This window comes from Metopolophium dirhodum, chromosome 1 (genome assembly GCF_019925205.1).
Source record: "Metopolophium dirhodum isolate CAU chromosome 1, ASM1992520v1, whole genome shotgun sequence".
NCBI classification, from domain to species: domain Eukaryota; kingdom Metazoa; phylum Arthropoda; class Insecta; order Hemiptera; family Aphididae; genus Metopolophium; species Metopolophium dirhodum.
Window position 1 is genome coordinate 74,478,378 of NC_083560.1, and position 16,019 is coordinate 74,494,396.

Consider the following 16,019-nt stretch of genomic DNA (forward strand, 5'->3'; position numbering starts at 1 on the left):
TTTATTGAAATATTTATTTCGTTTAATTTTTCCTCATAAATTATATACACAAATTGCATGCTATTATTACCATTATTATAGTACAACATTTTGCTGAAAAAAATTTGCAAATTCCACGTGATGCTTAGCAATTCGATATATATATTTATTTGTATACCACACAATTTGATGAAAAGTTTACGGAAAAAAAATTAAATCTATTTAAAACATATGTATTGGATATTAAACTAATGTGAAAGATTATGATTTCAAAATAGGAATTAAAAATAATAATTTACTAGTTTATGAGTTTTTGGTGTAGGTGTTAAAAATACGATAGTGGTGTAAGTTATTGAGGTCAGTGGTGGTCAAGGTGGAAGGGGTGAGGGGGTTAGGTCCCCAATAGCAGTGTTTGTCAAGTTCCTTATAAAAAAAATTCGTTCCGTTCTTTATTTAAAAAAAAAAATTATTCGTTCCTTTATCGTTGCTTTGAAAAATGAGGACTTTTAGTTCCAAATAAAATATAAATTCTTATTTAATCATTAATGTTTTATTTTTTCATATGCATACTTCTTTATTTTTAATTATAATATATACCTACATTCTACAAATTTATGTACTTATTTTATAATTCTTTTTTGAGATTTTCTTCAAAACTAAATGGTTGGCTGACGTACGTTGACTGTCGGACTGTCTTATCGTTTATTGTTTTAAATAATTATATTTCATATACTAAGTATCATTTCTATATACATTTTAACTTATAACTTATGAAAAATATTAATAAAATGACTAATGAGTAACGATTAATATCGATTCTCGATAACAATCACTAATTGGCAATATACATTTTACACAGTGGCGTAGACAAGTGGGATGTGGGGGAACAGATTCTCCCCATTGGCTTTTAACTACTTTGGTAAAATTTTTGAAAGGGTGGGGGATTTTCCAATTTTCCCCTCCTATGTCGTTTTTTTTTTTGATCCCCATCCCTTTCAGAAATTATGTCTACGCCACTGATTATACACATTAAAAAAAAATATACCTTAATTTCAATTATTTAGAAATCTGTGTAAATTATCAGAACTAGAGAGGAACGAAAAATTTTGTTATTTTTCCTTGAAAAAAAGAACGAGTTCTTTTTTTTATAAAAAGAAATTCGTTCTAGGAATCTATTCCTTCCAAACACGGCCCAATAGGCTCCAATAGCCTTTTTTAAATATTTCTAATCTTATAATCATCAACTATATTTTTAATGATCAAAAAGAACATGTCGAAAAATCAGCCACATCCCCCAATGACTAAATCATTTGACAACCACTAGCTGATTGAGGCATGGTGTTTTGTAGTGAAAAAAAGAGGTAGGCAAACATTATAATATTATGAGGTTATTGAAAGAGTAATTTAATTTGGAACCAAAAATCATTAAATGAAGGGTTCGCTTAAAAGACATTGATTATGGTAAGTAAGTGTTGGATGTCGTGAATCTGTTGAACGGTGCACACACATACAACGAATAGAAAACTAAAATACGGGGATCGCTGATGTTACGAATTGTCAAAAAAATGTACGGAACTTAACAAGGTTTACCACATTATTGTTGAACGATGTCGACGTCTAAAAAATGCCGGTGAAGATACTTTTGACGTTTTCTTTACCAGACGTTAAGATAATACATAATAAATATCTAATAATATTCAAGTGAATAAAACGATAAAATGTTTTCAATAATTAAAATGTATTAATATGCATTTATGAAAGTATACTATAATATTATTATAACATAACTAATATAATAATATTATATAACGTGATGATTAATGTTATTAAGTTCTAATTAAAAAGAGTGGTTAGCCACATGGGTACGACTCGTGAAAACGTGTGGTACACCGCATACGACAAGAATGCCCTTTTCGACATACCTACCTACCCTATAGTATGACCATAGTATTGTTTATCATGTGCAATACCGAACAAATGTTCTAATCGTGTACAATAATGATTGTTTGTACTGTTAATAGAATCGACTCGAGCTGAACGTGATACAAACGTTTATAAATATTATATTATTCTTTTGGGTGGTTCACTTCCGCGCAGTAACTCGATATCAAATCGTGGTAATTGAACGTATTAAAGTGAGGTAGGTACCTACGACCTACATATCGATGCCATTTTGTATATCATGTCATGGATAATGTTTTGTGTTAACGTCACGTGGACATCGAATTGACGACCGACCACTTAAAAATAACGAATACGCGAAGTTGAAGTGCACGCATTTACTAAGTATGGCTATCACACGTGTAGGTACTACACGACATATTAATAATAATATTATTATGTTGTATATAACAAATTATTATTGTTGGTAAATATTATATTATGGATATCGATTTCGTGTCAGTGTAATATTGTATAAACATTTGAAAGTTGATGATATTCCTATAGAATATTATTATACTCTTTTTCCAATATTATATTATTATAATGATCAATAAACAGCTGTACACCGCAACAGTAATGGTACCTACATATTATTTTTATTTTTCGACGACATGTTTAAGAGTTTCATTTGCGGCGGCTTTGGGTTTGACGCCGTGCTCGTTATTTTCTAGTGCATTATTTTGCGCCATAGAACACAAACTGTCTTGCGAAACATACAATACATGAATGTATTTGGCATGCTTAAGATTTGATGAATTAAATAATATTCCACTAGTGGATAAAGAGCATTTACACACCGTATATGGGTAGTGCAGGGTACTATTTCGAAATAAACTGTTTTATTGGTTTGACAAATATTGTCCTCAGTATACACTTGTACTGGGTGATTCACTAAGTATGAGCAATGCTCATTTTAATTTTATAATTAATTTATTCAAATATTCTGGTTTTGGAATTTTTAAATATACTCAAAGACCATATTTTACGCATTCTTGAACACTTAGAAGAGTATTCTGGGGTGATACAAACTTCTGTATTTCATATGACAACCCTTCATTTTACTATAAATTATTTGAAGGTTATTTTTTTTGAAAATGTTTATGTGTACCTAATTCAATTTACCTAATTCAAAACTCAAACGAACAAATTCTCAGTTATTTAAGTGTTTAAAGTTGAACTATAATAGGTAGACTTTAAGAATGGTTTGACAAATTATAAATATTTATAGATTTATATCAATTCCCAAAATGTTCAAATCGCTATAGCCACAGTAATACCTTCCAAGCTCATTATCATGAACCTATTATCAGTGGCATTAACGATCGCACTAAGTTTTTACAGTTTTCGTATATGAATAATAGATTTATTAGAAAAGGAAAGATAATGTGGAGAGGGGTAGACACTCAACACCCCCCTGGCTACGTCACTGCCTATTATAAGTTAAATAGCATATAAATTACTATCGATACCCTGTTTAATTATATCATTAAGTATATGTAAAATGTATACTGTACAATATAATATACTCAAGGGTTATAGCAGGCTAATGCAGATAGTTTTTTAATGGTTAATACTACGTATTTATGTACCCAATATAAAATCAATAATAGTATATAGAAACATTTATATGAAATCATAAACGATGATATTAATGGGCTATGACTACTACACATGCAATAAGCTATAAAGGTCATTGAAACGTTTCTTTTTTCCGTTCATCATAGTTGATAAGAATTGATCTGTAATATTTCAAACCCTCCAAACAAAAATAATATATATCAATCGTTTGGATACGGACTTCGTAAATGTGACACGTAACATGAATACATTAACTAGAATAAACTTTAGGATCGAAAACTTGTAATTGAATCAAAACAAAAATGTCAAATTGCATTGCGTATAACGTTTGCAAAAGCAATTCCTCTCGACGAAATCCGATTAAGAAATAATATTGCAATTACTAATTATAATGTTCCTTCGATACGAAAATATTGGACGATTGTGCACTAGGGTACCACTGCTCTATAAAAGAAGGTAACATCGTGTATGTGAACTAATCAGACAATAAGATCGTTACTTTTTAAATGTAAAAGACCTAGGTATATTTAAAAAAAAATATTTGTATTCAATTTCAAAAAAATACTATAAAATAGGTACATTAAAAATGGACGATATCAAACGTTGTGCAAAACATAGTTTTATTTATAAGAGAATGATCTTTGAAATAGTAATCATACATATTATTTTGAAAGTATTAACGTTTTTGAAGTAATTTTTTTAAATTCATTTTTCTAGGAATGCAATTTCGAAATAATCATATAAAATCAAAATTTTAACCAGTGGTACAGAGGTTATCTACCAAAATATTGGTTTACTGATTTACTTCTCTACATTTTAAATACTTTTATAATAGCTTAATACTTAAATACTTAAATACTTTCATAATAAATACTTTTTATAATCAGTCGAAATTCGATTTGTATCAAACAAAATTCTTAGAAAATGCAACTCAAAATGTATTTTGTCATTTGAAAATGTAATACCTAGGTACCTAACGAAAACATTAATTTTCAATAAATTAAAATTATGTACAAAAATATCCTCAAAATCGTTAATGCTTTTCGAGTCATTCGTGAGTATTGACCGTTAATAGATTTACTCAGTATAAATAACTAGTTATTTTGTAACATGTACAAGCATATTATTTATAATAATAAATAATAATAATAATAATTGAACCTTCTTCTATAAACGTTTTAATGGAGGCAGGTAATACAAAAAAATATTGATTTTTTCAATTTGATAAATTAAGATATTGTCTTAATATAAAAACATTCTAATTCAAAATGTTATTTTTTAATTTGTTGTAAGCTATAACTTATGCTAAATATTTTATATTTTATACAGTTATTGTATCTAATTAAATGTTATTATTTGTAAATAGAGCTTAACCGTAATAAAGATTATTATTATTATTATTATTATTATACATTTGCATTATTAGTAAATATAATATTATAGCTTGTCATTTACTACCCATACGCGGTTTAAAATCAGACTTCAAAAGACCTTTGGTTGAAGTCTCAAAACAAAAAACGATAATAATGACGCAATAATAACGACACAATAGTTATAAATTCGTTTAGATTATAGCGAAACAAATTCGTTCGGCAGACTGTTTCCGATTTAACGAGCCACAAGCGTCATCGTTTGGCACTCGATCGCTGCAAATTGTAAGTGTGACCAACAGACGACGACAACCACAGGTGCGGCTAGGCGGTGGACATTCCAAAAAGTGATTTCAAAAGTTTTGTTCGAAGAGTAAGTAATGAAAGTCTGTCCTCTTAGAACGTCCGGACAGACCTATATCTGCCGATGGCGGCGGTAGAAGAAAAACGCGCGACTACGACAACCCTCTGGAAAGTTATTAATTTTCAACCCAACAACTTTCGACCAATCATATTATTATATCCAATATATTCTTATGTTGTATATCGGGCCACCATCTCCCTCCCTACATCATATTTTTCTATCCCTCTGAAGACTTTTAACCTCCTTGATAAAGATGACAAAGATGTGACGAGTGAAAATCACTGTCATCAAACTGAACGTGGCGGTAATAGGGTTGTTTTAAATATTATAATACAATAAAATTTTGATATCTGAACTCATTTATTTATGGACTCATAATAAGGCTGATGAATTCAATAACTGAAGCGTATTTAATATTTTTTTTCATTATGTAAAACACACTTGTCATAACTGAAAATTTCTTCCTTCGTATTCATATAATATTATATATTGTCACATAATATTTTTTGTCACGCCTGCAACGAAAGTTTGGTTTTCGATAGCTGTTGAAGCGTTGGAAAGCGTCTATTTTTAGTCCAGTGGGCGGTAAAGTGGGAATCCCCAAAAGTGCTGCGCGCGCATTCACGTGCGCATATCCTGCACAAACAGACACTGAAATCTATACCACGGTTCTTACAAAACATAAACATTTGGTTACATCTTATAATCATATTATAAGTTTAACCTCCATGCGTGACGCTTAAAATAAATAATACCAAATCGTTTCTTTCATGAAATATAGTTGTCTTGAATTATAGTCTAGTTGTTGCATAGATACCTGCATTACCCTTTCCGTAATCGATGAATGCAGAGGCGTGACAAAAAATAGTATGTGTGGCTCGTGCGGGAAGACAATTTCAGTATTGGGTGAAATGCGGTCCTCGCCTGCGGCTCGTGTCACACACGTCACCCGCGACTTCCCATCGTTGCCACGCAATATACTAGTGTTGTCTTAAAGACCCACTAAGAAAGTGTTATTTCACCTTGAATTGGTTTTGTAAAAAAAATGGTATAAATGTAAAAATATAAACCAGGTGATTCATTTATGTGACTTCAATCGTCATTTCAAAAAGTTTTAACTTTTTTGAAAATATTCTTTTGATATAATTTGATGTCATTTCAAAACAACATTTCTGAAAATAATATGTATTTTTTACATTTTTGAATAAGGAATAACCCTCATATATTTGTAATTTCATATTCCGAAGTAAAATATTATTTGGAGTACCTATTTCAATCTATAAAAATCAAATTTCAAACAAGTAGTTCAGTAGTTATAAGGACCTGTGGTCCTATTAATGTGGTTTAGATTAGCAGAGTGGACAACATTTTGAAAACGTGAGGTATTACTCTACTCCGTTTATCTAAACTTTAAATACTTTTAAGTTAAAAATAAAGAACTAATTTTTGGTTTCTTGAAGCCGATTTTAAAAAATGCCAGTTTAAGTTTCGATTTTGTGTACTGGTTTTTAATTTTTTTGATTCGGTTTTGAGTTTAATACCAGTTTCTAATTTTTTTCGGTTTCGGTTTTAAATTAAAATACTGGTTATCAATTTTCTCCAGTTTTATTTTAGATTCTGAGTGAAACGATGAATGTATTGATTTTACAATGATGTGTGTTTTTTTTTTTATTTTTTTTTTTATTTTTTTTTTTATTTTTTTTTTATTTTTTTATTTTTGTGTCTGTGTACACGATAAGTAGTCGAAATAATGCTTCGATTTTCGACTTCAGTATCTTGTTCGATGGGAAAGTGAATATCGTTGGTGCATTGGGGAGGTCAAAATTTTAATTTCCCAGTAGTTTTCAAAAGCGATGTGAAAAACAAAAGAAAAATTAAGGAAAAACGGGAATTTTTACGCAAAATCGATTTTTAACAAAATCGATTTTGGTTATTGGTGTAACTCTAAAACAAATGACCGTAGATGCATGAAATTTTCACTGGTTGTTTATATTAGCATTTTCTATACACCATAAAATTTTCCAAATATTTTGACTCTTTTTGAGCTGTTTACAGCCATTGTCAGTTTTCAATTTTTTTAGTTTTTTTTTCTATAAATATCAATAAAATTTTATCTATTGAGTAAAAAAGCTTGAAAATTTAATAGAAGGCTCCTAGTTTATTGTTTCAAAGGCAGATGAAAAAAATTAAAAATCCTTAGTCACAGTTTTTAATTATAAGCATTTAAAGTTCAAATTTTGACAAAATACGGAAAAATCACGAAAAATAGCAAATTATTTTGATGAGAATTCATAAAAATTTTTCTTTTTAAATCTAAGATTTGAAAATGTAATATAAGATTACTCATAAGTTTGTCTACCTTTATAAAAAAAAAATGTCTAGAAGAAACTTAAATTAAATTTTTATGAGCGTCTGAAATTTATATTTTTACAACATTTGATATTTACTCGATTTCTCATGTAACGATTTTTTTATTTTATTGTAATTAAAAAACGAATGACTGTAGATACTTGAAAATTTCACTGAATGTTTATATTAGCATTTTCTATACACCATACAATTTTGAAAATATTTTGACTCTATTTGAGCTGTTTACGGACATTGTCAGTTTTCAATTTTTTTAGTTTTTTTTTCTATAAATATCAATAAATTTTTATTTGTTGGGTAAAAAAGCGTGAAAATTTAATATTAGACTCCTGATATATCGTTTTAATATCAGTTGAATAATATTAAAAATACATTTGCACAATTTTTTTTTATAAGCATTTAAAGTTCAAATTTTGACAACATTTATCAAATTTATAATTTATTAATTATTTTGTGGTTAAAAATTTATAAAATGTTTAACTTTTATGGCTAAGGATTGAAAATTTAAAACAAGGCTCCACGTTAATAGGTTATATATAAATTACTTTATTCACAATAATATCATCAAATATACTTGGTAATATCATAGGGTGACTGACCGTTTTCGCTCAGAATCGTTTTTCTTATACAATGATATTATATCATTGAATTCAAATTTAACACCATCCATTACAGTGACCCACTTGTAACCTACCGTACAGCAGAGCGACATCCACTTATCCACCTTTTTTGATTTTGTTTTCGGTTTCGGTTTTTAAACGGTTAATACTGGTTTCTAAAATTGGTTTCAAGCTCTGGACTATTTGCGTTCATTCATAGTTTATTAATTTATTTGAATCGCGGGATCACAGTCGAATCACCTATTGTGTAATGTAAACTTTCCAAAATGTTCAAGATACCAATGATTTAAAAAAAAAATACCGTTTTTTAAATATTATATTTTGGGTTTCTGTTATAAATTATAATACTGGTATCCAATTTGTTCCGGTTCCGGTTTTGAATTTAATACCAGTTTCCAATTTTTTCCGGTTTCGGTTTTGAGTTACCTATAATACCGGTTTCCAATTTTTTTCTGTTACGGATATGATTTTGTTTTTGGTTTTGGTTTTTTAACGGTTTATACCTGCAGTTTCTAAAAATGGTTTTGAAACCTGTTTCAAGCCCTGATAATTATCCAAAATTTAATGTTTATAATATAAATTGTAATATTCATCCGAATAATATTCTGCTTCGAAATATGAAATTAAAAATGTATGGTGGCATTCAAAAAAGTACACAATTATAATATAGAAATATTGTTTTGAATTGACATTGAATCAAATATTACAGAATTATAGACATTTTGTGAATTAATACGTGTAGACTATATACACTTAAATGGATCACCTTATTTATCTCAAGCAGAACAAGTCCACAATTGGTTGTTTCGTTTTCGACAAAAAATACGAATCCAGACATGTTAAACGTGTGTGGTTTATATTAACGTCATAGCAAGGAAAAATACATTTATAAAAATGTTTATCGTGTTTCCTATTTTTTTTTTTTTATGACGTGTTATATTTTTGCGCTCTATTATATTTATGTTTAGATCTTACTACAGGAAACAATTAACTAAGAAAATAGTAAAAAATACTAAATATATTTTAGGTAGGCACCTACTTAAAAACTATAAAATGTAAAATATTTGGAAAAACGATTTAATCAACTATCAGGCTGATCATCATCAGATGGGCTGAAAAAAAAGTTTCGAGAAAAACTGCGATCACACACAAACAATTTTTAGCCATACACTGATATATCAATATTACCATAATAGAATCGATTTCGAGCTGCGGTCGGATGTCAAGTTAAGATATTTACAAACGGATCGTAATGTACTCTGTGGATTATAATTTTTATTGCGATGGCTTTTCCGTTTACTAATTACAAAACAAACAGACTTCCCATTTTCCTGCGTTAACCTAATGGGAAAACCGGAAAGCACTTGAGCCCATGCTATTGAGTATTAATTTTTTTTTTTTATTGAGTATAAAGACTTCAACAGCTAGGTCATTAGCCTACAATTATATTATTTACATTTACATTAATTAAATATGGTTGTTGTCCACATAACTGAGTTGTATTTAAAGTTTTACATTTTTTTTTTTAATATAATAATGGGTGCGATCGTAATAAAGGCGCTTAATACAATAATATGATATTGTTACGTCACTGGTCGGTGTTCATTGTCCCGCAGCGGTCGCGATGTTTTCCATATTTCTTCGTCACATATCATTTTAGACAATATCTGCACATTTAATATATTACACTCGGTTCCCGATCCTTATCATTTTTGTCACATATGTAATTTGTGCAGTTTATTGTGAACACGCTACATATTATAATATACAATCACCGCATATTCTGGAAATAATACACTTTCACATTAATTTTATTTTGAATAATTTTAATAATAATACATATTATATTACATACAACTGAAAAATTAATTAATGCGTTTACTGAATTCTTTGACGGGGATTCGTCACTAGTCATCAAAATAAAATATCATGACATAATTTAATGATAGATAACTTGGGAAAATATAGCCATTATGAAATATATAAAACATATTACTATAGGAACTACTACAGGCTACAGGTTTATACAAACTATAAAGTTTGTAAATTTAATTTATTTATTAAAATAATACGGGTAAGACCAAATCCAAAAAATGTATCGAGTGTACCTAATCGTTGAGTAATAGTTAGTGAGTAATATACGCATTCAATTTGAATTCAATGATAAGCCATTGCAATGCTTGAGTATATAGTAGCTTAAATACATTTTATTACGAAAATATTGAATTTGAAAATTCATTGTGTGAATAAAATAAAATAATATACGTTAAAAGGTTCAAGTACCAACGAACAATATTTTTAAATTGAAACAAAATAACTGAATTCATTATTGTTTGTACAAATATTTAATTTCATCCGAATTATGAATTAATATGACTATAAAATACCGTGTTATTTTTTTAAGTTTTTTATTTAAATTATGAACTATTTGAATAAAATAGTAATAAAAATAAATAATAAATTATGAGAAACATTGTATTACATTTTCAAGCCTAAGCTATAAATACTGAATATTTCATATATTTTTATCTACAAAATAATTTAAAACATTTCGTGGATTTTATGAATTTTGTCAACATTTTAACTTCAAATGTTCGTAAAAAGATATTGTGCCCTTAATTTTTTGATACATAAATAAAACACTTAACGAGTGCAGACATTTAGACAAATGTATTTATAGATATCTACAGCTAAAAAAAAAAATCAAAAATGTTAAATGTTTACAAATAGTTCTTATGACTTAAGAGTCAAATATTTTAAAAATTTTACCACAATGTATAAAAACGGTAATTTACACTTTTGGTGTGAACATTTTCTGGTAATAACGGTAACTTGTTTTCAAATCATACCAAAATATAAAATAAATTTTGTCAAAAATCGCACGTTGTCTATACATTTTTCTTTGTGGTTATTTTGAAAAATACTAAGAATTTTTACTTTTGACCATAAACCGTTCTAAAAGTTGAAAATCAAAGCATTTTTATTGCCCCAAATGGTGTCGAGAAAAAAAACTTAAATCCATAGTCAAATTAATACATTCCTTGCTCTACTCAGAATTTAACATGTGAAATAAAATTAACAATTATTAGTAATTTTTAAAATAAAAATACTACAATCTAATAAGAATTGAAAAATCAAACAAGGAATGTTTGGTCTCTCATTGATAAATTTTGTCATTCTTAGCGTCGTTGGAATACTTCTTAAATAAACAGTAGATCAAATTGAAACGAGGAAGATATAGAATTATTGTTTCAAAGAGGGACAAGTAATTTACATTTTGCAATAATGTAAGAACATACATTTCAGAATATATAGTCATCTATAAATATTAATTTAATTTAATTGCTGTTCTTTCGTCGGGCATTTCTTAGAAATGGCTAAACCTATGTCGACGGGGTTTTGATTGGTAGGTACAGGACTTGGCAAGAAGTATTTAGATTTTTATCCTGGAATTCAACTACTAAAAATTAATGGAGGCTACAGATGAATTTTCTCCTCGAAATACGAAAAATAAATTCTTTGTTATTTGTTTTTGGTTTCCATTTTTTATGCAGGAGCAAAATAAACAGTTAGTTAACGTCATTTCATTTGGTTGTCACGGGGAAAAAAATCTCCCAGTAAAAACATCATTCTGTTGAAATACACCAAGCGCAGGTGGACGTCTCTGTTGGATCCGTCCAAAAAAACGATGTAAAACGACTTGCCCGTCAATTAAGGTGTAGATACTCGAATAGGAATTTTCCGAGCAATGTATTTTACATTCGTTCATTTTTTTCCTATCAAAGTCGAGACTTATTACAGCTTTTTAAAAGAATTGAACAAATGAGAGAGACGTCTTAATAATTATTGTATGTACATTTTTTAACATAAATTAATTTCAATAATAATCCCACACATGTAACGGAATCCTGATATTTTATCGAATTAATTTAATATCGTTAAATTATTTTTTAAGTAACACGACTAATAGATCTAACAATATACAGGTCGAGTAGACACTGTACACACTCACCGTAAACGTTTGTTCCCATACACATCCGTCCGTATACTATACAATATATATTCGGTTATTGTTTTCGTAAAAAAACACTTATCGTTATGAACACTTACGATTATGAAAAGTAATCATGTTACAGAAAATATGTTTTTCACACAATATGCTGTCATTACAAGACAACATTTTTGGAAAATAAAATGTTTTATCATAATGATGTTGTATGTTATGTAAATTTTTCAATGAGTTTGTCATGATTTTTTTAACAAAAAATATTAATTGCCCTTAATGTGTTAATCTTTCTTGAAAAATAATTTTTTTCTCATTATTCAATGTCATGATGAAATAACAGTTTTGAAAATTATATAAATAAGTACCTAAACATTTTGATCATTATCATTGTTAACAAAATATATTATTTTGATAAATCAGTGGCTAAGAAATATTGACATTGTGTCGATTTAGTCGTATATAATTATTGGCCTCTATATTTAGAAGTTATACAATATTGTAATTTTTCATCTTTTAGTATTCTTTCTATTTTTTTTCTCGTGTATCAGTCTTTAACGAACATTATATAATATGGTCATGGCTATTTAAAATTACCAGTGGTTATTAAATAATAATATAAGATTATACTACACGTATTTTCTGATAAGATTTATTAAATTAAAGTTGTATTTTGTTATTAAAAAAAAAAAAAAAAACCATGCATGTTGTATTGAAATTACGAAAAGAATTAATATTTTCATAAACGTCTATGTTTTTTTAAAATAATGACGAATGTTTAAGAGCAAGTTAAAATAGTCACAAATAATATCTAAAATAATACTCCTTTACCCGCTTCACTGTACTTTAAAACTCATATGACTATTTAAATACTTAATGAAAATTAGTTAACTTTTGTTGAAAATACATTTACATATTATATTAATTGTATGAAATAGGGTATAAATCAGATTTTTAGAAACAAAACCGCAACAGTTTTAGCTGACAAAATTATTTTTTTTATATTTAATTAAGTAATATTAATTTTTTCAAATGTATGATTAATTTAAATTTAGGATCTATTATAAATTGATCGATTTCCCAAATTATATTTAAAAATATTTATCAGGAAAATTCGATGCAACTTTTTACGAAAATTTAAAATGAAACATTATTTAGTTATGTACATGCGGAATCAGGACGTATAAACGGTATCATGATGGTAATTAAACTATGGTGAGCAGTTGCATTATTATTTTTCAATCGTATTTTTAAAATTTTTTTTTTGCGATTGTTTTTACATGAATGTTAAAATGTATCAACGTCAAACGCTTTCATTTTGAATTTAAAACTTTTATTCAATTATAAGGTTGTCAATGGCATTTAATGTAATCTAAAGTAAAAATATACGTATTATTTAGTCTAGACGTCCGGCTTATTTTGTAGTTTGATAATTAATTGAGTACTTTAAAAAAAAATGTCCGTACGCAAATGTGCTGTATAAAATAACTAGTCATCCAAATATCCAATATATTAGGTACATTTAAAAATATAAAAAACAACATGCAACTATTTAGGTGACATCTAAATGTCGGTAATCTGCACGAAACAAAAGACAACGAAATGGCATATTATTATATTGAGATCAGCGTCACAATTTCAATTTCAACTATTACAATTTACCTGATAAATATATTGATCTCACATAAAACGTGAATAACAATATACAATGAACAGTTGTTGGACAAACAATTATAATATTCCTGATTTTTACATATTTTATTACGAAAATTTTTTTAAATGAAATATTATCACTCATTTATACACAAAGTGCGTATACTTACAGGATACAATTACAATTAGCTTATATTTTAATTATATTTTACTTTGTGTACATTTTAATATTTTGCTTGAAATGTATATCTATTAAAATAATTAACTCGATCGACGAATAAAATACATAATATAAAAAGTTTAAAAAAGTCACTATTAATTATTTTAAAGTGGCACCAACTACATTGTTAAGATGACATACCTACGCCCTTATTATAATATTTCCTTTTTGGACAAATCGGTTTAGTACCTAAATATTTAATATTTCGTACAATTCGACTTACAGTCTTAATTTGATCAGAGAAATATCGTCGGTATTGACGAAAGTCTCACTAACGTTAATGCCTTTATATTTACATATTTGACGGTATAACATAATATAATATAGGTACTATATGAATCGAGATCAGCTATAGTGGTGCACATCAACGCATTACTTTTACGACGTTATATTTTAATTCCTTCAGCACTTCGAAAGACCGTTTGATAACACTAGCCTTGAAAATATTGTCGAAGTGTTTCCAAGATGACTATAATTTTCGGCTGGCGGTTTTATTTACCTGCTTCATTCGTTGTGATCAACGAATTAAAAAATATCAATAGAGTAAAATATTGACATACTACAGTCTACAATGATCCGAACACGCTTCGAACCGATTGTGCGTCGTACCTATCGTATGCGCGTGTATCGCATTTCGTTGGGCTTAATATAATATTAATAATAATATCATAGGGGTACATCGTGTTGCCGAAGGGTTGTAAATCGACAGGTTGGTACGTATGTAGGTACCTACCGACGTGGGTGGGACGGTCAAACAGTTCAAATTACCGATTACGACAGCTGCGGAATGTGTAATTTCGTCTACAATACGCTGTTACACAATTGTGCGGGCAATAATAGTATCGCAAGATCGATTTAATATTCAGTTTTGATAGTTCGAATATTATAATAGTTAAATTGTAACGTCCTAGAATTAAATTGCACATAGGTTCATGTCTATATTTTAATACAACACGCGCGCACATAAACATTATAATATGCCTTCAATGTTCCTAATCCGGCGATCTTATGACTTGATGCGTATCCCTGCTGATGGTGTTGTATTTGTGGGAGGGGAGAAAATTGGCCCCTATAATTTTTGTGGTGGGGTGGTTGGGCAAATGTATAATTTTGCATCCCAAAACATAATATGCTGACGGTAGAAATCCATACATTTTCAATAATAAAGACATTTAATCAGGGCTTGCATTTGAAAAAAAAATTCCGTTTTATGTTATTTAGAATTAAAATGTTACACAATTTTTGCGTTTATCGTTATTTAGAATTAAAACGTTATCCAACTGTTGCGTTTATCGTTATTCAGAATTAAAACGTTATCCAAGTTTTGCGTTTATCGTTATTTAGAACTAAAACGTTATCCAAGTTTTGTGTTTATCGTTATTTAGAACTAAAACGTTATACAAGTTTTGCGTTTATCATTATTTGAAATAGTGTTAATACCTATTAAATTTAAAAAATAATAACTAATGCGAGTAAATAATGGCCCGGAGTATAATATAATCAATTCTTAGATTTTTTGCATGAAATAATTAATGTTTCTACAAAACCAATAGACCTTTTAAATAAATAAATTTTATATTTTGTTTTGAGTTATTTTTCGTTCAATGATATTCTATAAATTACGTTTTGCGTTATGTTTCATTTAATGATATATAATATATTTTGTTAATCGTTATGTTTTGTTTTCGGTATTTAATTATTTTTTATTATCGCTTTCCGTTATAATAACGTTTTCAAATCTCAATCGTTTTTTGTCAACTATAACGTTATAATCATGCATTTAACTATTTAAGTAGGTAGGTAGCTACTAAATTAGATTAGTATTTAATATAAACAAATAATTATCAAATAAATTAAATTTTTTTTCTCAAATTTTGCATAGAACATAAGAAAATTTATTCCACGTCTCTCCTGTTGCATA

General features: G+C 28.0%; 1 protein-coding gene across 2 annotated transcripts in view; it reads right to left on the minus strand.

Moving 5' to 3' along the window:
* Window positions 1-16,019, minus strand: part of LOC132935438 (carbonic anhydrase-related protein 10) — a 283,615-nt gene that overhangs the window by 26,635 nt on the left and 240,961 nt on the right. The window lies entirely within an intron of this gene.